Here is a 27,002-nt window from a genome sequence, read left to right on the forward strand (position 1 = left end):
ATAGTGTCTGGCCTTACATTTAGGTCTTTAATCTATTTTGAGTTTATTTTTGTGGATGGTGTTAGGGAGTGTTCTAATTTCATTCTTTTACATGTAGCTGTCCAGTTTTCCCAGCAACACTTATTGAAGAGGCTGTCTTTTCTCCATTGTATATTCTTGCCTCCTTTATCAAAGATAAGGTGACCATATGTGCGTGGGTTTATCTCTGGGCTTTCTATCCTGTTCCATTGATCTATATTTCTGTTTCTGTGCCAGTACCATACTCTCTTGATTACTGTAGCTTTGTAGTATAGTCTAAAGTCCAGGAGCCTGATTCCTCCAGCTCCTAGATGCATTTTAATAGATGTCTGAGTCAGCCTCTTTTATCCCTCTGCCTGGAATGCCCTTTCCTCTGGTTTTGTTTTGAAAACTGCTTCTCATCTTTTAAGACCCAACTCAAGAGTCCCTTTTTGAGAAGTTTTCACCCCATCCTGACCACAGGGTTGAGCGCCCACTTATTGGAGCCCCTGCAGTACTTAGTTCAGGCTCCTTGTAGCCTCTTCCTGCCATGGTGGGTGCTGCCCACGACTGGGCCATTCACAGGGCGGCAGGCAACTCAGCTTGTCCTGGCACAGCTGCCCAGAAAAGGGATCGGGGCCATTCTCTCCAGGTAGCTGGGGCTGGGGCCCATCGCAAACTAAGGCCCAAGCATAGCCTGCTGGGGGATGAAGTCATGTGGAAAAACACTCAGAACAAACCTGTCTTTCTGCAAATGACTTCATCACATTGCCAGAAGGCTCGGATCACTCCACCTCTCACCTCTTCCAGCCCGCCCATGGGATCGGGAAAGACCAGTTCCTCGAGTCCTGTTGCATCTCTCAGGCAAAAGTAAATGTTACAGAGACCCACCCATGAGGTGCTGGGGAGCTGATGCCTCCACTTCCTCCACAGCTGGGGCTTCCTCTGAGCTCTCAGGCTGGGAAGGCCTGGAGGGCACGTCGGGGCCTTCTCCACATGTGTTCACAGTGCCCAGCACAGAGACCAGCAAAAATGTAAAATAAAATACTCACTCACTAAATGCATGTGTTTATGAATTCTACAAATACTCAGCAGTTCTTCTGCTCTTTCTACCAGCATCACGGGGGCACTGGGGTTATGCTCACAGAAAGAGGAAATAAAGGAGGGAAAGAGGGCAGGAAGGAAGGAGTAAATTCCTCACTAGGGTGATAGAGCCCCACAAAGCAGACTGGGCCCTGAGAGAGGCGTCAAGGAAGCTGAGCTCTAGCTCTTATTCCAGCAAATACATTTCTATTCAACAGCTTTCTTGAGCAGAGCCTCTATTCCCGCTGTGTGGTAGGCACCTAGGGGAGCCATTCTAGTTCTCTGGCAGTGAAAGTCATGCACGGGGGACGGACAATAACAATGACACGGTTACAGGCTGTATTGGAGTTGTGGACAGGGTAGCGGGGGGTGCGCAGGAGGAGGTGCTGGGTGGGCTGGCCAAGGAGGTCAGCCTTGAAGGATGAACACACCAGGCTGTCCAGGAGATGGTGGAAAGGCTTTTGAGGCTGCAGGGTGCTTGGAAAAGGGCAAGCAATTCCATGTTTTGGGAGCAGAGGGTACGTAAAGGAAGCCGCAATAGTTGGGGCTGGTGAGGCAGGCTGAGGGGCCAGACTGCGGCGGGGGGGGGGGGTGAGGTTCACTCTGCTGGAACAAGGAGCCATTGAAGGGCTGAAGAGTAGAGCGTCCGGTCTGGGTGTCCATTTCAGGAAAGGTGCTTTGGACTGGATGGCAGAACGGCTATAACGCAGTTACCAACCAGGGGATCCCTGGAGTGGTTCAGGGGCAAGAGGGAGATGGCCTGGAGTAGAGTAGTGGCAATGGGTGGAGAAGAAGAGGAAAGAGAGATAGTGATGCTCATTGCTGATGGGATTGGGGACCACTGGGATGAGGTGGGAAGTGGGATCTAGGGATGTTCTGGTCTCTTAGATTGTAAGTTAAAATTTGGATTCTAATGCTATGGCAGAGAAACTCAAATCAGTGGCTGAAAGAAGATAAAAGACTGGGTAGGCAGTCCCAGACTGCTATGGTGATTCCACGATAGTCAGAGACCCAGACTCCTTCTATCTCGTTTCTCTGCCATCTTTGATACCCAGCCTTGATCATGTGGCCCAGAATGGCTGCTCCAACTCCCTCTGACACATCTGCATTCCAACCGGTGGGATAAGGGAAAGGAGGAAGGGAGTGCACCCGTTCTTTTCAAAGATATGACTTAGAAATCTGATAACATGCCATTGGCCACACTTAGAGGCAAGACCATACAGTTGTAAGGGATGCTGGGAATTGTAGACTTCCATGTGCCCATCTAAAACTTCTTCCACTGTGGAGGATGGAGAGAAGGGATCTATGGAAGAAAAGCTAGTGATGCTGTGCAAGCCCACTGGCTTGTCTTAGTTTGATATTTCTTATTTGAAAAATACATTCTGTGAATTGTCATACTTATTTTTAACCAAATAAAATTTAAATATGATCAAGTCTCTGCCAGCAGCATGCTGTTTTCCTGGGAAAGTGAGGTCGCCCTATTTGGCCTTCGTTCTCCCAACCGTTGAAGGAGACATTGGAAAATATTCTTAACGTGGACCCCATGGAGCTAGCCAAGGGGGGGCTTTTGGGGTCTGTGAACACCATGTAATTATATGCTCAATTTGGGGGTGTACATTTTTTTCGGGAGAGTGACTATGGCATTCAAGGTTTATGAGAGGTTTTTGACCCTAAAAAGTTGAGAAACAGAGTGAAAGAATTACTCATGGCCCTCCATACCCATATTGTATGAGTCCTTTCTACCCACCTTATGGCATACGCTTGGAAAGGAGTCTGGGGGGAAGAAAAGGCAATTGAAGGACACTGGGGAGGTTGGAGCACGCGGCTCCAGCCTCGTCCTGACAGTGACCGCATGGCGCGCGTGTGGTCCGCCGTCCAGGGGTCTTTCTCTCCAGTCCCTGCCCTGGCTGAATTGGGACTTGGCTAGGTGTACACCTGGCACACTCTGCCTAACGTCTCCCAAGCAGTTCCCAAAGCTCCCAGCCAGGAGCCAGTTAGGATTTCAGAGGCACAAGTGAGCCGCTGTGCTTGGCCTGCCAGGTGAAAAGAACAGAGCCCGTATTAACGAGACGCTCCTCTCTTGGTATCGGCTTTCGCTTTGCAGGCGATGTCTCGGACCGGGAGCAAACCTGTCTCTCTGTCCGGAGCCAGGGATTTGATATTGTCCTGAATAGAGGTTTTCATCCCCTAGCTAGTCGTCTGCCCTCCGTGGCGCCTGCCGCCAGTGCCAGGCTTGGCACGTGAGCCCCCAGCTGTAGGAGGAGTGGGTGAATGGGGCAGAACTGGGCTCAGCGGCTCCCCAATCCACCCAGATGTGGTGGAGGAGAAAGAGGCATCCTGCGCTGGGAGAAGCAGCAAGGAAACAAGCGGAGATCTGGCCGCACACGGAGCAATCACTTGGCAGGAAGGGTCCTGATGTACGGATGGTGTGTACCACGTGGGAATTTCTCCACAGCCCACGGATGAGCCAGACTCATCAGTGTGGCACCACCATCCACAGTCAGGAAGGTACAGAATGAAGCTAGAAGCAAGGATTTTATCAAAGGGGAAAGAGAAAAGCATTGTGGCACCAGAAAAACTTAGAGCAGGGGTGAGCATCTCCAAACACAGAGGACGGGGAAGGAGAGGAGCGAAGGGTGGCTGAGGGACCACCCCTGGACACCCTTGGGAGATGGGTCAGGAAGAAAGCAATGTGAGGGGAGGAGGAGGCACGGGCTGCCATGGAGGCCCCAGCTCGGGGTTCTGGCAGCTGGAAGATGGTACCACCACCCCAGCAGAGCTAGGCTAGCAAGAGAGGTCAGGGCTGGGTGGCAGGGTGTGGCCCTGCGGTGGCCAGGGAGCTGGAGACAAGCCTAACATCCTGACAGCTGGCCTGCCTCACTCTTACGTCTGCAGGCCCTCCAGCTCTTCCCCCTGCCCTGAGCTCTCACTCAGCGCAGCCTGGGGACTTGGCCCTGGCAGCCTTTGACTGCAGGTGTGGAACGGAGGAGGCCGGCCAAAGGAAAACAAACGGGAAGAAGGGAACCACTATGCTTTCAAAGAGCTGCACACACAGGCTGGAGTCCTGGCTGCAAAACACTCAGTTGTCCGTCCTCTGGTTGAAGCCTGTGCGTTAGGGCAAGTCCTTATAAACACCACTGAACTGAGGACAGCTCAACGGCACCGCCACTTACCACACGTCCACGCAGGGCTAGGTCCTGGGATGGGTGTGGCCAAGACAGAGACAAATAAACCCCTTTCCTTGCCCTGAGAAAGCTCACATTCTGGTCGGGGTGGAACCCATAAGCTCTACTAAGAGCTTCCTGAAAGTCAGCCTAGGGGTCTGACATGCTTCTCTCGAATTCCAGCCTCATAGCATGCTGTGTGGGAGGCCGAATCCGCCACTGGAGCTCACAGAGGTGCAGAGACGCTAGGCAACCTGCTTAGGACCGCACAGCTGGGTCATGGGGGAGTGAATTTTAAACCCAAGTCCATGTGACGCTACCGCCTGCCTGTTTCCACCGGGGCAGACCCACACTCAGCTCTTTGGTTGGAGCGGTGTGGAAGGCCATTGCGGCCGGCTCGAAGCCTGAGGCTGGAGCTGCTCGCAGGCCCTTCCACTGGACGTTGGCCAAGGCACAGTGACTCCTGATTGGGTAGATAGATAATCGAAGAGATGAAAGGGCCTCCGGTTAATAACCACCCGCAGGGGACAAGGCTCCAGGCTCTGGAGGAGCTTGGAGGGAATGGGTCAGGCCCTGCCCTCCAGGAGCTCACAGACCAGTAGGAAGTAGATGCAAATGTGTGAAGACCCACTCCACTGGCACCGGCCCGGACACATCTCTGTCCCTTCTGGGCAGAGTGACCTGAAGTGAGAGGGCATCTCAGAACCTCAGTTTCTTTCTCTGTAGAACACAGGTAGTTGTGCCTAATTTATCGCATTGCCGTGGAGATTACATAAAATAATGTGTGCTGAGCACAGGCCTGACACAGAGCAGGAGCTCCAGAATGTCTGGCTCCCAGAGCTTCCATCGGGTACTCACGGCCAGCGGGGGTCAGCGTTCCCCGCCCCACACAGGCCCAGTGGGGAATCCCTGCTCCCTTCTGGAGAGGGCAGCCTGGAGAGCTTCCACCACCATCCGAGGACCAGGGAGGACGCAGAGGGCAACCGAGAGAGGTCCGGGGGCTGGGTTAGCACCTGCCACCTAGAGATGTGGGCCAGGCTGCGTGCCCCTCCGGGGAACAGCAGAGTCCTACGCCCCTGGCCTGCCCAGGCTCTACAGCAGAGGGTGCTAGTTGCCTATGGGGCAGCCAAGCCTGGACTGGTGAGGTAAGAGTTGGTGGGCATACGCCTCAGTCCCTCGGCCTCACAGACGGCCCCCGGGGGAATGAGCTAGATACCTCTGCATTAATACGTGCTTAATTTGCTTGTCTGTATTTACTCTCTTGTTCCCTGTGTTCCCACCGTGCTCCTAGGTTGGGGTCACTTCCCAGATAAACTACTCGCACCCAAATCCTAGTCTTAGGGACTGCTCCTGGCAGCCCAGCTACAGAGAAATGTGTGGCTGGGTCACTCCATGGCTGGGGACTGGGAGGGCCCTGTGGCTGGGAGATGCTGTCTCCATGGCCTCCTGGCTCCAGTGTCGCCTGGCTTTTCCTCAACGTGGCTGCCTCACCCCCATGCCAAGGTGTGGGAGAAGTCAGGACCTTCTGCTGGCCGTCTGGATCACACAGTGACCTTTGGCTCCCAGGACATAAGCATCTTCCTCCACGGGAGGACCAGGTAGGTGGGAAAAAATGAAACTGCTTTAGGCTAGCTTCAGGAGGGGCAGGAGGGGGTTCTCCCACGCCTCCTGTGAAATGGGTGTGCCGGCTTTGTATTTAGAGAGAACGCCGTCAAGGGACAGGGGAAAAGCGGCTGACTCATCAGTTCCTAATGACACTAGCAGGCAGCATCTGTGAGCCCTCCTGGGGCTTCGTCTCAGGAGGAGGGGGTGATTTCCTTGCTGGTGCTCCAATATCAGAGTCCACATCTCCACCTCCCTGAAGTGTGTCATGCTCTGGCTTTTCACAGGAAAACTGCCTAATGCCATGGCAAAAGCAAGGTAATAAAATATTCATCTGCTGAGGCCAGAGGACGGAACTGATCGTTTCTTCCAGGAGAAGCAGAGTCCTAAATTAAAGACATGCACAGAGCCAGACAAACGCACATGCCCGACCAGCAGACATTCCCAGGCACGTGTCGGAACAACACAGCCTCGCATATACAAGAAAGCATATGCCTAAATACTCACACGTAGGCACATGGGCCCCAGTCACACACCTATGCAGCACACAAAACTGTTGAGGACACATGGACGCCATGTGTGAACGCATGCACGAACATTGCATGTACCCGTGAACTCCCACCCTGCAGGCTCACCCACCCACATGTCTACTCCCCCAACGTGGCAATGAAAAATGATGTCTTAGCTGGTGTATTGGGGGCAGAAGAGCCCACCACCGGGCCCTGACTTTGGAACAATAGCAGCCTGTCTGGCTGTCCTGGGGAAACTGGGCTTTGTCAGGCAGAAAGCAAATACTGTGCAGGGGGAAGTGTGACTCAGAGGTGAGTTACACAACTCCATTCTGCCTGTGTGCTCTGCCCAGGAGGGGGAGGAGGAAGAAGGCTTGCAAATGTGAACTCTGAAAGGGCTGCTGCACTTCTGGAAGCTTCCACATGTCATGTCACTTGTCCAGGCTAGTGGAGGCAGAGGCTCCCTGAGGGCAGAGTGAGTAGCTACTACACTGTCACGACCTCAGAGCCAGACCCTCCGCACTGACCCCTCCTGCTCATCCAGCCTGCTTCCCAGGGCTCCAGCATGCCTCCAGAGAGAGAACGTTAGCCCCTTGGCTCATGAGGTAGGCGCGTATGTTGACCTGGGTCTGCAAAGGTGATTCTGCCTTCTGATTGTTCTGGAAGCTCTGATGGAGCAGCTCCTGATGAAAGATGCCAGACCTAAGAGTTTTGAAACGACCCCAGTTCACAGACCTCGTGAGAGAACGGCAATGTCCCAGTTCCCTTGGATGCTGTGTTTTCCCTTATATCCATTCTGCAAAGATCCACTGAACTTCTACCAGGACCTAGGGCCTGGGGTGACAGAGTTGGCTGCCCTAAGGATCTCACAGGCTATGAGGGAAGCAGACAAAGGCCAAGGGATTATTGCTATTTGCTTTTGGAGGAGGGGACTCTACTGACTCTAGAAGATTTACAAGTTGTCCAGATAAAGAAGTAGGTATGTGTTTGAGTGGGTGGGAGGTGGGCAGGGCAAGGGGTGGAGGATGGAGAGGAAGCAGATTTAAATTCTGAGCAGAAAAGCAGCATTCAAAAAAAGAAAACAGCTTTCTACAAAGGCAGTATTAGGCCAGGGGCTGGCAAACCACAGCTTATAGGCCAATTCCAGCTTACTTCCTGTTTTTGTTAATAAAGTTTTATTGGCACACAGCCACGGTCATCCATTTATGTATTATCACTGGCTGCTTTTGAGCAACAGTGGCAGAGTTGACTAGTCACAGCACGGCCCTCGAAGCCTAAAATATTTACCATCTGAGCCCTTATGGAAAAAAATTTGCCAACTTCTCTTCTAGATCTATCCTTTAATTCTGGAACCCATAAGTCTAGAAGCATGGTTTTCTAGAGCTCCCTGTAAGAGTAACATTTGTGTAGGGATTTAGACGTTTACAGTGAGCTTTTGCATCAATTATCCCATTTAATCCTTCAACAAGCCTGTGTGAGGTTAATGGTAATTTTATCCCAGTTTTGCAGATGAAAAAACTAAGACAAAGGGAAATAAAGAGACTTGCTGAAGACCACATGGCTGGGAGATAGCCGAGTCCCGGGCAGCCTGATTCTAACATTCCATGGTCTTTCCACCACATTAACCTACAGATGTTTCTCTGTCACACATTCCACCACTGAGCTGTCCTCCCTGACAAGCCATTTCCCTCCTCCTTCCTAATATCTCTGCTGCCACCAAGGAAGGCTTTTGTCCATTGTGCTGCCTTAGTGGGAGAGAGGGTTTGGAGGAGAATCGAATTTCCTTTCTGCATCTGTTTGCGGAGCCTGGTGCACCCTGGGATGCTAACGAACAGTGACAGATGAGCTTCAGTTGGCTGGCGCGGGTGAAGAACCACTGGACCAGGTAATTCCAATCCACCTCCTCAGAGCTCAGTCCAGGAGGGATCCCGGGGTGGAGTGTGGCCCCTGCTCCTGGGGCTGAGAGGGTGCTGAGAAAAGGCTGTGAGACCCCGGCTGGGTCCCTCCAGGGGGAGTGGGCACCCTGATAGACCCCCCTCAGAGCACAGGGCTGCAGCACTGTTGCTCAATTTATTTTCACAGGAGCTGCTCTTAATAGAATTACATTCCATTTATTAGATACAAGGACCTAAGATGTGGCTGTGTTATATCAGGTGAATTCGGAAGGTCCACCCCTGCCACACACACACCACACACACTCTCTCTCTCTCTCTCTCTCTCTCTCTCACACACACACACACACACACCACATTTCCTGCAGCTCCGCGCTGCTGCTGACTGGGGCTCTGCATGCTGTGGGTAACACATTTAGCTCGATAAAATATAATATACGACGGGATCATATTTAACAAGGAAAACAGGGCCCGAATGGACAGAGGAGCAGTGTGGCTGGGTTACCATGGAAACCCCGGGTTCAGAATTTCCTGACTCCTAGGAGATTACATTTTCAACCTTAATGCTATATTAACATAAGCTTTGGCACTTAATGTCTCTGTTTTTCACCCGCCCCCCTCCCCCTTGCTTACAGGCAAAAGAAAGCATCATCAGAGATGAGCCAGGGAGGAGGAGAGAGGCTTCACTTCATGAAAGCCTCCAGCATCCAGCAGAAACCCGCCGCAGCACCCTGACGATGTGCTCTGCAGTCTTCAGAGTGCGTTGCATCCATTATCTCCCGTGACCTGCAGACAGGCTCGAGAAGCAGGCTGATGTGAGGTCACCAAGCCCCGCGCGTGCGGCCCCTCAAATGCCTCTCGCGTCCGTTCCTTCTTCTCCGTTGCTCCGCCACTGCCCTTTGTATATCTCTTGGGGATATTGCAATAGCCTCTCATGGTCTCGTGCTCCCAGCCCGTGCCCTCTCGTCCGCTCTTGCTGTCTGAGTGATCTTTTTGTACCGCAAATTTTTTCATCCTGCGGTTGGTGTCATAGCCTCCAACAGCCCCACAAGCTATAGACTAAAGTCTCAACTCCCATGCATTCAAGGACTGCGCCCTCTCTCTACAAGCCCCTTTCCTTGGAGTTTCCACCATAGCCCCACCGTCCAGTCTTTGGAGGTGATGCTGTGATTTCTGAATACACCAAGTCCTTCCAGGGGCCGTGCCTCTGCTTGGGCCGTGAGCTCAGGCTGGACCTCTGGCCTCTCTCATCCTGCTGACCGGCTCTTATGCTTCTTTAACAGCAGCTCAGCATCACCCACTTCAGGGGTCCCCTGCCCACCTGGCTGCCAGTGTTACCAGAGGGCTTATACCGAAGGCTGTTGCATTTCTCACCACCTGAGGGTCTCCTGGGTCCTTCCTGCACCAGCCTCCTCCACCACGTTGGGAGCTCGTCGGGCCTACGAGTCATGCCCCCTCACTGCCTTATGCCCTCCACCCAGCGTGGTTCTGGCACCTTGTAGGGACTCAACTGGCACTGGTGAAATCGAGTTTACAGGTGAGAACACTGAGGCTCAGAGTGGTCAGATGGATCGAATGCCACTTGTCTGGGAAGCAGCCCAGTTGGTGTCCCTCTCCTGTCATGACCCCTCCCTGCCCCCCTGCCTGCTCTGGCATCTCCGCACCATCTACAGCGCACTAACCACCTCTGTTTCTAGGGCTACACCTGTCTTTCCTCTGCAAAACCCTCACTTCCTTCCTCATGTTTTCTCCACCAGCTGCCCAAGAGCCTTGGACCAGCAGGGCCATTGGAAAGCGAAGGCCTGGAAGAATGAGGCTCACAGATCACCGGAGACACTTTGATTCATGGAAAAACCCATGACTCTTCCCTCCCAGGAGATTCACCAATTCTTCCAGAGCATGAGGTTCGCAAAGGTTTCAAGTTTTACAGTAAGGATCCAGGGAGCCATAGTGAAGACCAGAATCTGTAGTCCCACAAGCTGGGACATTACTTGGAATAAGGATCTTGGCAGACGTAATTATTGGAAGAATCTTGAGACGAGCTTATCCTGGAGGAGGGTGGACCCTCAATCCAGTGGCAAGTGTCCCTACCAGAGACAGAAAGGAGAAGACGTACAGACACATGAGAGAAGGCCTTGTGAAGATTCCCGTGAAGACAAAGACAGAGGTTGGAGTGAGGGTCCATAAGCCAGAGGATGCCAGGGATTGCTGACAATCACAGAAGCTAGGAGAGGGACATAGAATGGATTTTCTCTCAGAGCTTCCAGAAGGAACCAATCCTGCGGACACTTCTGGCCTCTAGAACTGTCAGAGAATAAAGTTCTCTTACTTCAAGCCACCCGACTGTTGTCATTTGTTACCTAGGCAGCCCTAGGAAGTGAATACAACTGTACAGTGTAAGAATACAGGGGAAGCCCACCAAGGCCATAAGGACCAGCAGGTCAGGGGGCCCTTGGTCCTTACCATCATGTGTGGGTTCCCCACTCTCCTTCTCACCCTGGCAGCTCTCAGCCCCTCGGTCTCTCTGCGCTGACTTCCAGCTGCCACCAGCCCACCAATTCCCCCTCCTCTGCGTGCCTCAATCTCAGGCCCGCACGCGGGGCCTTTGCTTCGCTGGAGGCTCTCTGCAGCCTGAGCTGCGTCCGTCTGCTTGTTGGTCTTTCCGTGTTTTACATATACCGACCAGCCAACTCTCTGACTACATTCAAAGTATCCAAGAGAGGTGATCTGGTGGTTTAGCTCACCACATGATCTCCAGAGGGCAAAGCTTTCACCCCAGGCCACCTCACAGGCAGCGGCCCTCCGCCCTGCTCCTTCAGCTGCGGCCAGGGAGGCCGGCCATGTGTTCCCATCTGCGTAGGGAGGCTCCAGGAGGGCAGGACAGATGACTGGAGATAGGCTGGTGGCACCTGCACCGCTGAGACTGAGCTTCCTACAGAACTGAATAATATGCAATAGGGAGAGGAAAGGGAAGAGGCACTTTTTTCAGATGTAAGAAGGAAAGTGTCATCAACGGAAGCTTTTGAAAAGTCAACACTGCAACCCGCTTGCCTCCCTCACTGGAGGATGCACTGCTCAGAAGAGTTCAGTGCTCTGGGTCGGTGTGACAGCAGCCGGTGATGGAAGGGGTGGGCAGGGAGAGGCTGGGCAGGAGGAGAGGGCTGCCAGGGCCCTGGCCCAGCTGGGGGTCAGCCTGTATGCCCTGGGCGTTTGCAGAGGGTCTGCGACGATGGCTCTAGTGCGTTGGGCTGTTTTACTATAATCCTACTCCCTGAATGCTTCCTGTGTGCAGCCCTGTGGTGAAGACACAGTCCAGAAGTCCTCTCATTCTCTCTCCCTCAGGCCCCAGGAGTAGGCGTCGGGGTTGAGTTGTACAGCTCAGAGATCACAGGTGTGAACGCCCAGGGTCACAGGATACGTAAGTGATGGAGTCAGGATTTGAGCTCAGTCAGAGGGGGCTAGACACGCGGTGGCCAAACGTAGTACGGAGAGGATCCTGGGGGGCAGGAAAAATAGCTATAAAGGATGTTATGGGGACAACTGGTGACATCTGAATATGGAATCCAGATCAGAAAATAGTTTTGTATGGATGTTAAATCTCCTGATTTTCATAACTATACTATGGAAATGTAGGAGAAGTTTTTGTTCCTAAGAAATACACACTTAGTGTTTAAGAATAATAGGGAACAGTGTCCCCAGTGTCCCCATCTTAAATAGATGGGGGTGGGGTGGGGAGGGAGAGAGAGAGAGAGAATAATAAAATGACTGAGACAAATGTGGCAACTGGAGAACCTGGGGAAGGATGTGCAGGGGATGCTTGACTCTTCTTGCCACTCAATGCATTTAAAGCTATGTCAACATTAACACTGTAAAACAGAAAACTCCAAAGTCCTGGCTTTTTAAATTTTGTTAAAGGCTGCTCTATTGAGGTATACTTTCCACATGATGAATTGCCTGCATTTAAAGTGCGCTGATAAGCTTGACATACGTATACACCCATGACGCCATCACCACCACCAAGAAAATGAACATACCCATCACCCTGAAAAGCCCTCTCCTGTTCCTTTGTCACAATTCCCTACCAGCCCTTCTCAGCCCCAGCAGCCCCAGGGAACAGTTTACTATAGGTTGGTTTGCATTTCCTAGAATTTTATATAAATAGTAGTAGTAGTATGTACTCTTTTTTGCCTGGCTTCTCTCACTCATATTTGCTTTGAGATTCATCCCTGTTATAGCATGCATTGATAGCTCATTCCTTTTTAGGGCTGAGTAGTATTTCATCTGATGAATATACTACAGTTGGTTTATACAGTCCCATGTTGATGGACACTCGGGTTGTTTCCAGTTTTTGGCAGTCATGAATCAAGCTTCCATGCTTTGCGTACAGGTCTTTGTGTGGACGTCGCTTTCATTTCAGCAGAATGCCTAGATCATATGGTAGGTATGTGTTAACTGTTTAAGAAACTTCCCAAAGTGGCTTTCCAAAGTGGCTCTACCCCCAGAAGCGTGAGAGGGTTCCAGTTTCTCCATGGACTGACTTGGCATTTCCAGTCTTTTTCATTAGAGCCCTTCCAATGGACTTGCAGTGATGTCTCATTGTGCTTTTCACTGGCATTTTCCTAACGACCAGCAGTGTGGATGTTATCACCCTGCCGTTCCCTTTCCTGCTTCTCTGGGGCACTGTGCGCTTCTGGGTGAAGAGGCATATGCAGTGAGCCTGGGAAGCTCAGGGACTGACCCTGCAGCTTAGAGGTGAACACTCAAGTCCCCAACAGAGAACGCGCAAGTGGTTGGGCCCAGGATGAAGACTGGAGGACCACGTGAGGGCCCAGGGCACTTGCAGACCAAGGTATGGGCCCCGTGGCTCCGACTGGCAGAGACCACCCTTCGGACAGGGTATCCACTCGCTCAGCAGCCCATCCTGGAGCTTCTCCGTAGGTCTTCAGTACGTAGGATGCATCAGGTCCTAACCCTCAGGCTTGATTTGTTTGCTTAACAATCGAAGTTCCTCCCAGTGTTCAGTTCTGTGACCAGCATAAGTCTTTGATGGGCTCCGGTTGTTGGCAGCTTTCCGAGTAGTTGACAAAATGCCAAAACTCTTTACGGATGATCTTTGAGGCCCTTCTTGATCAAGTTCCTAAATTTAGTTTCTCCCACCCCATCCTTCCACACCCACCCAAGCCCGTGTTCCAGATCTTACAAACGTCCCAGTGTCCCAGACTTGCCAGCTCCTTCCCGCCTCCCTGCCTTAACCTTCCCACGTGCTCTCCCTCTCTTGGACGATGGAGACTTTCTCAGCCGGCCGCAACACCAAGCCTCCCTTGTGGCCCTCCTCACCCTCACAGGAAGGCTTTCAGGGTCAGCACTGTCTGAACTTGCATCCATACACAGTTTACGGGGGCTTCGGGGGGCTGTGAGCTCCTGAAGGGGAGGATGCTGTTGCCCAGCCCCCAACTTAGCACGGAAGGTTCCTAGTCAGCTAGTCCCCAGCGGAATCCAGTGCATCTCTGTACTACACCTTCCCCTTGTGCACGTGGGAACTAGGACTTGTCACTGCCACCACCTCACGTGGCTCACAAATCACTCCAAATGCCGGAAGTGGCACCTGCCACGTTCTGAAAAGTTAAGTGCCTTTGCCACCTTGCCCACCATTACCTGGAACAGCCATTATCCTTGTGTGAACACATAGCCCAGGAGTTTAAACACTAAAACCAATTAGTTTCTCGGGGTGCATCATCTTAAACATGCCAAACTCGAGATGTGAGCTGGTCCTAGAAGCCTTCTTTCCTCCTTCCTTCATTTTTTCTTTTTTTTGTTCTGGCAGCACTAACCCATCCATACTTCCACGACAGATCTATTCCCACTAGAAATGCCGTGAAACCTTTCAAATAAAATATTTAACGTGTGGATCTGGTGATTTTATGTTGCGAGTTATGAAACCTTTATTTAGGTCCCACCTTTTATTAAACCTCCGGGTTCTCCTTTGGTCTCTAATGACATTACGTTGCAACAGAACTAGACAGTTTTTTACAGGGGTTTGTATTATTTGTTGTGACTCGGTAATGCTAATGTTTAAATTTTGAGTCCTTTTACTGCTGATTAAACCTCTAAAGACTACAGCAGAATTTCCGCTTCGCTGCTAGAAGAAAAGAAAACAGCGCGGTTTGTACTGAGGAGATCACTTGAAGAATGTGCGGGAAGCTTGCTGCATTTATGAATAAAGCGAGGCATTATCATTTTTAATAGGAATTCAACAGCTAGAGGGAGAAGTCGGGCAACGCTGTGATCAGTGCAAAGGAAAACAATCTAACAATTTTAATTAACTGTATTTTAATAGCTTTAGTTATAATTGAATAATTTAAATACCAAGGGAAACAGTTAAATCTCCTAAAAGCCTTTTTTTATTTACATTTTAAATACAGTTCACGGTGAAGAGATGATAGTATGTGTGCTGGGGAAACACCGGGATGACTCCAGCAGCTGGGCAAGCCTGCAAGAGGTAGGATGGAGCCCGAGTGATCCTGGGCCGGGGGTTGGCATGCCCCGCCGAGATGGCCCCCGAAAGGACCAGGGGCAGAAGTGAGCAGGGAGGTCTTTCCTGCCGCCCAGGGCCTGCAGCACGGCTGGTGTCACAACCCCCCGGCTAGTGGGGCCTAGAGTGAATCTTGATATTCATTCAACGTTCAGGCGATATTTATTGCGCGCCTACAGTAACAACCACCACGGCAGTAATAAAATAGTAGAAATAACAGCTGACACTTACTGAGAGCTTCCTGAATGTCTGGGGCTGGCAATAATGGCAAGTGAGAGAGACAGAGGTGGTCCCTACCCTCCTGGAGTCTTTCAACTTGAGGGAGAGACAGACAATAAACAAGTGAATTACCAAATAAACAAGATAACTATGAATTCTGATAAGAAGCCTAAAGGAAACGAAACAGGATGTTAAAATAGAGGATACTAGGATGGTGGGGATAATTTAGATAAGGTGGGCAGAGATGGTCCTTCCCTGGAGTTGATACTTAAGTAAAGACTTTGAGAAGATCGGGGTAGGGGCTGGTACCGAAGCCCAAGGCAGTCAGAGCTTTCCTGCCAGATAGAGCAGCATGTGCAAAGAGCCTGGGGTAGGGAAAGCCTTTTAGAGTGTTCAAGAGGAATTGTGAGGAATTGGCAGTAGCTAGACCATTGGGAGGAGAGGAAGGTGACGCAAGGTGGGGTGAAGAACTGGCCAGGGCACATGGCACAGGCAATCACTGGAAGGTTTAAGCAGTGGAATGATGACATTCGATTAGTGATTCTAAAAAATCTCATTGCTGTTTTCCTAAGCCTTGTGCTGGGGTGTGACCTCCTCCCTCCCTCCCTCCTGTGGGCCTGCCCAGGCACTACAACCGGGCCCTTTCCTGGACTGTGGTTGCAAAGAGAGTCCCCCACCACCCATATTCTACCCCACTTCTGCACTGTGCCTGCAGCCCTGCCCCTCAGCCAGCCCCTGTGTCAGCATTCCTCATACTCCAGTTCCCAAACACACCCCATCTAAGAGCTGTCTTTATTCCACCTCCCTCGCTGATGGGAGCCCAATGTGGAACTGAACAGACTCCTCCCAACTGCTGCCAACCCCAAAACCATGGAGCTGTGGCCCCCCCAAACTCCCCAAATCACCACTAGCTGAAGATTCCTGCTACTGCATGGCCACCCTTGGCTGGGGCCACTGTGCATAAACAACAACTACCCCTTTGGCAGACCAGCCACTGCCCACTCAAGGCCCCTTCCTTTCTTCTCACCAGCCTGCTGAGAAAGCCCCCTCACGCCCTGCAGCCAAGTCCTTCTGAGGCATGAGCATTTCCATCAGCACTAACAAGGAATCCTGGGCCAGGAAAACGTCTGCCATCCGCAAAGATGGGACACCGGGAGATGGTGAGATGCACTCTGCGGGGAGTGGCTGGGGTCACAGCAGAGGCTGCTAATGGACAGCGTTTTGGGGTTGCCGTCCCCTTCCATTAAGAGCTGGGCACTCCCGCAGCTCCAGGCCATCCTACATGCCAGTGCCCTCTCCTGCTGGGGGAAAGCTGGGCTGGTTCACTAATGGGACCCCCAGCCAGCTCAGAGAACAGCAGGGGAAAGTCCCTGGCCGAGCAATCCATTTCTTCCTCCTGGGAACCTCACTAGCTTCTCTGAGGGCTCGATGCAGGAGGGACCAGCTCAGACTCCAGGCAAAAGCAGCGGGCTGCCCTGCTAGGTCTGGATCATGAGTTTATTCACGAAATGATGCAGAGAATATTCATGCTGGAGGGGAGGGGGTGGGCTGTGTGGGGCGACGAAGAGCTGTGTGGACATGGAGTCAAGCAGAACTGAGCATAATAGTGAGAACAAAATCACGCGTGTGCTGAGTGTGGATGGCGCTCTTCATACTCTCATTCCAGCCTCGGGGTGCAGCACCCCTTGAGCTGAGCCCCATCATCCCTGCTTCACGAAGAGGAAATGAACAGCAGAAGGTGTGGCAAACTGTGGAAGTCACCCAGCTAGTGGATGGATGGAGGACCTGCTGGGCTGCGCCCTTGTTCTTAACCGCGATGCTGTCAGCTCGCTCTGATCCCGGCCCTGGTTGGACACTCGCCGGCCGGGGTCGCCCAGCAGCGTGGTCCACACCACACTCTCCCCCATCTGCCCTACAAACAGTTATCCAGTGTCTCCTCTGTGCCTCTCGTCGATCTCATTTACAGAAGAAACTGATGCTGGGAGACATGAGTTCCTACAGAAATGCACACAGTTATTCATGTCCTGAAACGTGAGCTGCGGTCTACAAAGCCCCATGTGTCCCCCACTCAGGGATGCTCTTTAGCGATGGCTGCTGCGGTGGGCTTGGGTGCTGGCCCTCCTGGTTCACGGCAGGGCTGCTGGGCTCTGTCCAGAACAGGTCCACAGCCCAGAGATCACGACCTGGCGGCGGTGTCTCACATGCCACACGGCTGAGGGGTGCCCAGATGGGTGACCCAGCAGGGACAGCCCAAGGAGCCCTTCTTTGCTCCAGGGTCCTGGAGTACCAGGTTGAACACGGAGCATGACCATGTCCTGCTCCAGCCCCCAATGCAAGGGGGCTGTCCCTCGGAGGAGCCCCTGTCCTGCACTAAGTAAAGCTGAAGGAGGGAAGGGGAGAGCTGGCCTGGGCAGAGGGGCCAGGAGGAGAAGGAAGACCCAGATCAGTGGATGGCAAAGCCGGGGGCGGGGTCAGCAGTATGGGACTCTCGTGATCTGTCCTGGGTGTCCAGGTCTCCCCCGCAGGAAAGGAGGACTTTCTCCTCCAGCTGCTGGGAAGGTTTTCAGCTGAGAGTGTTCCATGGTCAGCCCTCTTTAGGAGTTAGCTGACTGAAGAGAGTTGCACTGTCAAGGTCACACCCTCCAACCCCAGCAGGCAAGGTGGAGAGGCCCAGCCCTTACGCCTAAACGCAGGACCGCTGTGGAAAGCCGCCAGCTTCAGCGTTCTCCCATGGGGCAGCTGAGGGCTTGCCCTGACTTCATTGCAGCCTGATTCTCCCTCGGCCCACGCCTGCTTTCTGCCCTTCTTCCACAGGTGTGGATCCCAGGAACATCCCACACTAATCTCCTGCTCAGAGCCTGCTTCCCAGGGGACCCAACATGCAACAGTCACTGACCTAAATGTAACGCATATTCAGTAAATCTGCATCTAGTCCCATCATGGACCAGACATACGCGGGCACCGGGGACAGGCGTACAGATGGAACACCTTGTGTGGGCTCCCGTCCGTGGGCTCTCCGTCTGGGGAACCAGACAGGTAAGCACATCTTAGTGTAAAGTGTGTTGGGGGCCGTCACAGGGGTTTGCACCTGGAGGGTCTATCCAGGGCCACTCGAGTTTCCCTGAGCGCATTCCCAGTGTCCTAGAATTGAAAGGTAGGAAGAGGCCAGCCTCCCTCTGAAGCTTGACTCCCTCCGCCCCCGCCCCCATAGTCGGCCTGCCTGGCCTCGCACACGCATCTTCATCGCGGTCCGGAGAAGCTCTGCATAAGTGTAATGCGCTTATGCAGAGTCTGTCCCTGCCTCCCCACACTGGTTTTGCTCTCGCCCTGAGGACTTCCAGGAAAACTCCATCCTGGGGATGCTGAGTGAATCAGGGACTTCCTGGCAGGGTAGGAGATGCCCAGCGCACACAGCAGGAGGGAGGGACTCCAGGCTGCACAGGTCCACAGAGAAGAGTGTCTCCTGCTGGTGGGCGTGTGCGCTGCGTCTCCCGCCTGAGCCTGGTTTCCCCTCCAGCCTTGGAGTGTGTTCTCCCATTCAGAGCAAGTGCTCCGAGGATAAAGCGTCATCTGGGAAATGCTGCAGGCCTTCTCAGTGCCTGGATCACTCCAGTGTGCACTGGGAACCACGAGAGCAGAGCAGAGCATGAAGCATCTCTCCAAACTTCTTCTTCTTTTCCTTTGTTTTTTTCGCAGGACATCTCTCAGGGCCAATGTTGTAGAGAACATGCTTTGAAGAAATGCTGCCTTTAGAAATTTCCAGAGCTGCTCCTGCTCTTACTCCAAAGGGAAGGAGGAATTCCATCCCAGTGGAGGCTCGCAGCAGAATTGGGGGTGGGGGAGGCAGTGGTATCAGCGAGTGGAGGAGAGGGGGGCGGGCAAGAAGCAGGGTGCCCCCTGTGTCACCTTCCCCAGAGCTGGGGGCGACCGCGAGAGGCTGCCTGGCGGGCCACGGCAAGAAGCCTGGGGAGGCTTGGGTGGCATCCACGAGTCCCCGTCTCTGACAAACACCGTGCTGCAGGCTGACAAAACAAACGCAAGTGCGTACCGGCTGTCCTACTCTCTGCCAGTTCAGATGCTCAGACACCAGGCTCTGGCTTCCATCCTCCCTGACATCTGAATCATGGCAAGGCAGGAGGCAGGGCCCAGCCGGCTCCGGAGCAGGGAAATGATAAACAGATGTCAGAGGACAAAGGGGCAGGATGTGCTGGGAGGTTTGTGGCACATCAGGCCTGCTTGCAACAGCCCTTCTCCCTGGGGAACAAAGAGGGCGGCGAGGGCACGACAAAGAGAAACCGGTGGCAGAGGGGTTAAAGCCACGGGCTTTGAAGCCTCGCAGGCTGGGCATGATCCCGGCTCCACCACTTGCTCACTGTGTGACCTTGGATGAGTTATTTAACCTCACGTGTCAAGTAGGGAAAATAATCGTTCTTCACTGAGAGCGTGGCTTTGGGTGGATTAAATAAGATGATGCATGAAAAGGACTTAGCAGGACGCCTGGCACACCCCCCTCAACAAATTTAGTTGTTAACGCTGCTGCTGCTTGGGAAATGGGTCCTGCAAAATGAAACGTTTATTTATCCAGCAAGTACAGACTGTGCTCTGCTTGGTGCCAGGTGCCAGGGCAAAACCCCAGATGGGCCCTGACCCTGGCTTTACAGAGCTGACGGGCAGGGAGAGACTGTGCTAAGAAGCCACTGTTGGCCGCAAAGTGACATCTAGACCCAGAACCCTCTGGGCGGTTCCTAAAATGAGAAGGCTGTGAAAGCGGCAGTGTGCAGGAAGCACTGAACCGTGTCAGGGCCTGGCAACGTCATCAGCTAGTGGCAGTGTCCTCCCCCGAGCTGCCTCTGTCAGGTAGACTCTTACTCAGCCTTCAAAGTCCAGCCCAAATGGCCCTTTTTCCAGGCAGCCTTTCCCCAACAGCCAGAGCCCTCCTAGCACTTGATGCACGTCTTGATTGTGGCACTTGCCAACTTCTGGTGGTGCAAATGTTTATTCTTTACTTGGCTGTGTCTCTTTTTCGACTAGTGGGTACGTGTGGGTAGGAAATATTCAGGGAGCGGTAGGTACATAGTGATGCTTAGTGGTGTGACTTCTGGAATCAATCACATGTGGGTTGATATCCTCGGATGCACCAGATTTTGTGACCTTGGTGAATTAACATCTCTAAGTGTCTGTCCCTTTATCTATAAAACCAAGCAAAACATACAGATCTCCTGGAGCTGTTATGAGGCTAAAAAAGAGACACTAGCCACAAAGGGCTCAGCACAGAGCCTGACGCACAGGAATCACTGGGTACACTCGTTAGCATGATTGTGTTTCCATCTAGACTTACCCTGATACTTGGCCCATTGTAGGTGCTCTACAAATGGTTATCAAATGGTTAGTTCTGCGGAGCATGGATTCTCAATAGCCAGTTTCTTTCCCATCTGAACTGTTTTTGTGCAGAGGAAATATCAAGGTGTATGATGTCAAGGCAGTTAAGTAATGCAGCCAGCTGTGTAAACATCTGGAAGTAGTAGAGACACAGCCCCAGAGCAAAAGCAGGGATCAGTGTGTCCAGACGTCTCGATGAAGCTTCTAAACTGTAACCTGCGAGGAGCCAGCTAGGAGAGGCAGGCAGTGCTCTGATCAGAAATTCGAGCGTGCATTCTTTCCTCTTCAGGCTCTGAGGGCCAAGGAGGACAAGAAAGAAGGCCACTGTGCCTGGTGTGACTTTGTAAAGTGGATGTGAGGTTTAGGAAAATGCTGCTAATGACATGTTAGCAGCAGCTGGAAACAACTTGTCAGATTCACAGGGAATTGCCTCTTCTCACTCTTTCCCCCGTGGCAGGGAGTGGACGTGGCCATGCCCTGAGTCCAGATCCCCCAGAGCAAAGGGGTGGAAGTCTGGAGTATAGGGCTTCAGACTGGGAATCCCTGACCTGCTTTCTCCTTAGAAGTGACGATTCATGACCCAGAGAGACCACTGGGGAAAGGTTCTGCAGGAACTTCTAGCCCAATGTTCAAGCTCTCGACAAAGGGATTGAAGCTCAGAGAGTGACGCTGCACGGCCAAGGTCACACAGCTGCGAAGGGAAAGATTCAGAACCAGAGGCCAAGCTTCCTGACTCCAGCTCCATGCTGCTTTCCCCATGACCCAGTTTCCCTCTCTCATTATTTAAAATGATTTTAATATCATCTACTGTTTCTTTTTTATATCTAATTACAAAAGTAACATTGTAAGAAATGTGGAAAACACTCAGAAGCACAAAATAAAATTGTTAACAAAATTTCTGGCTGGATCTAATCACTGGTTCTCTGTCTACAAGCGCACACACACACACACACACACACACACACACACACACACACACAGTGTCCAGCTCCTTTGGTAAACTTTCTCTCTTTTCTTTACAATCCCTTGACAGATGTGGTCTGTGGTTTCCTGGGACCAGATATTGTAACCTGCATGTTCAGAACACAGGGCAATGGGGGAACCTGGATTCTGTTTGTCCCTCGTGAACTATGAAGTCTCCTCCGAACCTCCTTTTTCTCGTCTATAAAATGGGTTATCACATATACCTTAGAGTAAGTCAAATAAGAGCAAAGATATGCAATTGCTTTTATAAAATACAAAGCACGTTGTTCAAACAATGAATGAACCGCGATGGTGGCAATGGCTAGTGCTTGGGGAGGGTGGAGCTGGGCTCTGCTGCAGGCCACCCGGGGTTCACTCCCTGCCTCCACTCCAGGGCAGCTTCCTTCTTCTTCCCCAAGTCCAACTCCAGCTCTCAGGCCAGCCCCTCTCCCACTCCACCCCCATGACAGCCCCCCAAATGAGGCCCCCACTCCAGAACCCTCCAAGGCTGGATGAACAGGCTGGGTGGGCACTAGAGGCGGCCATGGGGAGCAGGATGGCCCTGCAGGGGAGACAGGCAGCTCTCCCACCTCGATGTCCTTCCTTTGCTGGACCCCAAAGGCTGCCATGCTTATCTCTCAGATGCACGAAACCAAACATCTTGGGGTAGTAAACGCTGTCCAGCCAATACGCCAACGATTTCTCCTACAATTTCCCACAGTCTCTTCGTCCTGAGTGGGGGGGATTTTCATACCAGCCGGGGAAAGGGAGGCCTTTGGCACACGTTACAGAAATGTTTGCCTTTGAAAAGAAAGCTCTCAAGAGCCCCAGGGAACCGAGATGGAGCTCCGGCGGCTACGTCTGTGCTGTTGCTAGTTAGGGGACTGCAGGGTCCTGGGGGGGTCCTGTCTTCCTCAATCCTGCGGCAGGCACGTGGGGCCTGGAACTGGACTTTATTGTCAACTGCCTCTCCTCCTCGTCTGCTGGGGCGGGACAGAGATGGATGACACGCAGTCATTGCCCTGGGCACCAGCAGAGAGACCAGGAACAGAGGCTGGCACTGGTTCACACCAGCTGAGCACAAAGGTGGTCCAGCCTCGGGATTCCACCGATGCCCATCTCTGTGGGTCACCACACCGGCCCTCAGCCGGCGGGCTGGTGTAGTTGCCTGAGAACAGGAAGCCGTGGCCTACCTTTAGGACAGTCCTGGCATGTGCTGGCCGCATCTCATTCAGCATCTCAACTGAATCTGGACTTCAAGGGACAGAGGCGCGTGGGTGTAGGCGCCGTTAGGAGAGGAACTCTCCCCCTGAAGTCCCCTTGTCTTAGTGACAGCCTCCTCCTTGTATGTTAGACAGGCAGGTCCCAGTTCCAGCTTTACCCCCTTATACCCTGACAGAGAGCTTGGACAGATGTCTGAACCCTCTTTGCACCCCAATTTGCTTATCTGAAAAGTGGGCACAATAACAAGGCCCACTTTGCCTCCCCGACGGAAACAAATGAAGGACTATTTAAAGCTCTGTTTAAGTGTACAGGGCTTTTACCATGGGACTGACCGGAGATGTCTTCTGGTTGAAATTGCAGGGGACCCGAGGGCCCAGGGTGAAGAATCCAACAGTGACACCACCCCCAACCTCATGGATGGCAGTCTTGGCTTTACCCAAGAGAAACTCAGAATCGGCACCGCCAGGGAGCCAGGTCCAGACCCCGGTCCCACCGCTCCATCCCACTGAGAGCATCCCTCCCTAGAGTGCATGTTCGCTGCATGCACCTCCTGCTTCTGGCTCGGCCTGCTGTCTCCCGGGGCTTCCTGGCACTGCTCCACGGCCCCATCAGCTCTGGGCTCAAGGAGTGCGCGAGTCTTTACCTCCCCGTGACCTCTCCCTGTGGAAGGTGCCTTTGAATTTGGCCAGCCCACGTGGGCCATGGCTGGGGAGGTCTGCAGGTGGCAGGGGGCTTTGGAACCCATGTTCAGCGTAAGCTTCTGAGCCCAGTGTGCCCAGGTCAGCCCAGGGAGGAATCCTCTGGCCCAGGCATTGCTATCTTCTCTGTCAGAAAACAGGTGGTTCTAAACACCCAGCTCCGGGGAACTGCTGGAATCCTAACCCCGGCCCTTTAATGGGCCTTGTCGAGCAGGCCCTGATGCAGCGGTGATAAGGAAGGCCTCGCTGCTGGGGACAGCGCCGGGAACCAGCCAACAGTTCCTATCTTCTGTCCTCCCGGCATTCAGTGGCGTTCAGTGGCTTCCATTTATCAGGTGGATGTAATCTCCTCACATAGAGGCCAGTCCTGCTCTTGCTGGAGTTCCTTACGATAACTGCTTCCCCAGGAGGTGAAGGGGCATTTCCTTTCCCAGCAAGAGATGCCATCTGCATGCGGGTTTGCACGAAGCCACTTACTTCCGGTGACAGAGGCTGCTGGTTGCTTTCCATGACATCCATTCTCCCTCTTCTCCTTGACAACAACATGTATTCAGGGCAGCAATGGCTCTGGCTAAAGTACTACTATTTCCAGCTTTCCCTGGGGCTGAAGGGGACCATGTACTAACTAGGTTCTGACCAGTGAGGCGTAAGCAGAAGTCGTATGGTAACTTTGGGAAGTCTCTTAAAAGGCATAGGGCACATCCTACTCCTTCCTTTTCTAGAATGGGGATGTGATGCCTGCAGCTCCAGCACCTTTTGTGGGTCTCAAGGTAACCTACACAATAGGAGCCAGGTGCTAGGCTCCTATCATGGGTCAGCAATATTGAAGATTTAGTCCTTCACGCGTAGGAAACACTATACCAACTCCAGACTGCCTGCCTATGGACTTCTTTATAGAAAATCTAATAAGCTACCATTCTGCTTAAAGCACTGTGATGGGTTTTCTGTCACATACTGCTAAATCTAATCCTAACAGATACACTTTGACTCCAAAGTCTGACAACACCACATTGCTTTATTCACTTACTAATTCTCTGAGGTATTTTTTTAGTCACTCAGCAAACATTCTCCTTGCTGGGCAGTGTGCTGGGTGTTAAGAGCCTAGAGATGAATGAAACCTAACCTTATGCTTCCCAAGAGCCCCCAGTGCAGATGCGACTCTCCTCTGCTCAACAGTGGAGAGTCAGTGGCTCCCCATTGCCTTGGGCACCATGCGACGCAGAGCCCCCTGCCCCTCCTCCCTCCGTGCTGGCTGGTGGTGTAGCCTAGAAGTGAGAGCAAGGGCTGTGGAGTCAGACGTTCCTGGGCTGAGATTGGATATTGCCTTTCACTAGCTGTGGGGCCCTGACATGATCCTAGAAGGTGCTCACCTGTTCCCTCACCCTCACACAGGACTAGAGAATTTGGTGAAATAACATGTGCATGACACGTAGCACAATTCTCTATCCAGGTGTCTCCCACTATCCAAAAGTAGAGTGCTCCTATATCCTGTGAAACCTTTCACAAGCCGAAATGGCATAGAGTAAAGAAGCAGTTACCCTAGGACACCTCTTGCTAACGGATGCACAGAATAGACGGAGATGAAGCACAGATGCTCACAGACACAGTTCAAAGCTATGGCAGCTCGATGCTGAGATGCTGAGTGTAGTTTTGGGGAAGGAGTAGGGCAGTGCCACTCTTGCTGCCCAGGGTGCCTGCTGCCTCTGTAATGGCTCAGCTCCCTGCAATACAATTGCTGAACGCTATTGGTGCTTTTCGCCTTTTCTCATAAAAGCTAAAATCCCCTCTGAATTTCTTTTGTGAAAGTAGGTACTAATGTAGGTCTTTCGCAAAGTGAAGTGATGTAAAGCAAACTTTTGAAGAGTGGGGCATACCTGTAACCCATAATATTTTTGTTGTCACTCTTCATTTAATTCACCCTGTCACTTCAGGATGGCCGTTTCTGAAGCAGTTGCCTTGTTCCACTGCTACAGCCTCCCCAATGTCCCCTCCTCCCCCTCTTTCCCCAGAGGCCCATCTCCCCCCTTTGCCCGATGCCTAGGCTCTCGGAACCCTGAGCCCACCTGCCTCGGTCTTCCCAGTGTTCACAGAGGCTGAGGTCAGTGCCTCCCTAGCCAGCCCATTCTTGCTTAATCCCACTTGCCCCACTTCACGGGTATTGCTTTTTATGGGCTGAGGTCCACGGGAGTCAAGACCATGCCCTTGTCTGTTTCTTTCTCTTCAGTAGTAACTGGTACTTAGAAAATGCTTGCTGACTGCATGGGGGATGCATGGATAGATAGATAAACAGATGAGTGAGTGGATAAATGCACTAAAGAGTTGGCCACAGTCAGTGAGGTAAGCACTGCAACAATGAATGTACGAAGTGCTCTGGGAAGAAGAGGGGGTTCTAGCTCATCTAGGTAAGGGAGAGGGGAGGGGCAGGACATCTGTGCTGAATCTCAGTGGGTGGGTGGGAGTCTCCAGGGTGGGCGGGGGCCTTTATGCGGGCATTTACCCGTACAAAGTCATACAGTGAATGGGGTGACCTGTGATTCGTTGCACTAATCCCAAAGGCTGGGCACTTTCCACAGAAATCAAGCCTAAAAGTCCCAATGTCCCTTCTTAAGACTCTAACCCACAGATAGGACTAGAACATGCACCAGTCCTTCCCCTTGGATGAACGCTCATGAAATGTTATCAGGAAGAGGCCGAAGGCTGGTTTCAGGGCCACTGAGAAGGAGGAGGGAATCACCTTGAACATGCCAAATGTCCTGGGGTCAGACATGCATGACCTCTGAGCCCCTCCAATGACCAAGGGAAGATAGTAGCTTACTGCTCTGATGCAGGCGTGGAAATCGGGGCTAGGAGCTTTAAGTCACCTTCCCAATCAGAGCCTGGAACCTTGGATTTGGGGGCCAAGAGCCCCCCTCCTTCAGGTTCCCCCGGCTCCCTGAGGCATTACAGGGGCAGCCAGAGAGACTCACTCCAGTGCCAGCTGGGTGGGAGAGGGTCCTGGTAGTAGAATGGGAGGGGCAGATGGCTGTAGCAAGAAAAATAGCACACGTGCTGGTGAGCGTAAGGGAAAGCATTTGAATGGTTCCATTCACTCACCCATTCACTCCTTCACTTATTCATCCATCATCCAGTCATTCAAACACATTTTTCAATTGCCTTTTAGGTACCAGGCACTATTCTCGATGCCATGGGAAACAAAACAGGCAGGATCTCTATATCCTGGAGTGTATGTTACAGAGTGGGGAGACAGAAAACAAATTACATGAGCCAAATGACAGCAGGGGGAGACCAGTGAAAGGGAAAAGACTAAATGTGGTATAGGCTAGGGTGACTAAATGTAGACAGGGCCAGGGAAGTCTCAAGGAGATAAGGATGCTGAGCTGGAAAGGTCTGGGGGGAGAATTCCAGGCAGAGGGCCCAGAGGGCTGGACTGGTATCAGAGTTGGGCTCCCGGAACGAATGCCCAGGGGAGCCACGACCCAGGGCCAGAGGAGCACGGGGTCCAGAGAGCTGGGTTAGAGATAGCTGGTGAGAAGTCGCCCACCACCCAGCACTGGCCTCTGTGGAGAGGCTGGCTGGGGCGTGTGGCTGAGATACGGAGGTCTGAGTGGGACCTCCTATTTCGCTCACCCTGACAACCAAAATTTGCTCCACTGCGCCCAGGGAGAGAGAAGGTTAGCAGGCTCCGTGGGGGCAGACCCTGGCTCAAACCACTCACCATAGCGGAGGCCATGGTTTGTCTC

The 27,002-nt window shown here is 52.5% G+C and overlaps 1 protein-coding gene and 1 long non-coding RNA gene across 2 annotated transcripts in view; one reads left to right on the forward strand and one right to left on the reverse strand.

Annotated features, from left to right (window-relative positions):
• Nucleotides 1–27,002, reverse strand: part of RPS24 (ribosomal protein S24) — a 700,934-nt gene that overhangs the window by 39,379 nt on the left and 634,553 nt on the right. The gene's annotated exons all lie outside the window — the stretch shown is intronic.
• On the forward strand, nucleotides 1,686–10,581 carry LOC109550136 (uncharacterized). Its single transcript, XR_002176518.3, has 3 exons — nucleotides 1,686–8,240; nucleotides 8,883–9,784; nucleotides 10,005–10,581. It is a non-coding gene; the product is annotated as an uncharacterized lncRNA (long non-coding RNA).

The sequence above is a fragment of the Tursiops truncatus genome, chromosome 16 (genome assembly GCF_011762595.2).
Source record: "Tursiops truncatus isolate mTurTru1 chromosome 16, mTurTru1.mat.Y, whole genome shotgun sequence".
NCBI classification, from domain to species: domain Eukaryota; kingdom Metazoa; phylum Chordata; class Mammalia; order Artiodactyla; family Delphinidae; genus Tursiops; species Tursiops truncatus.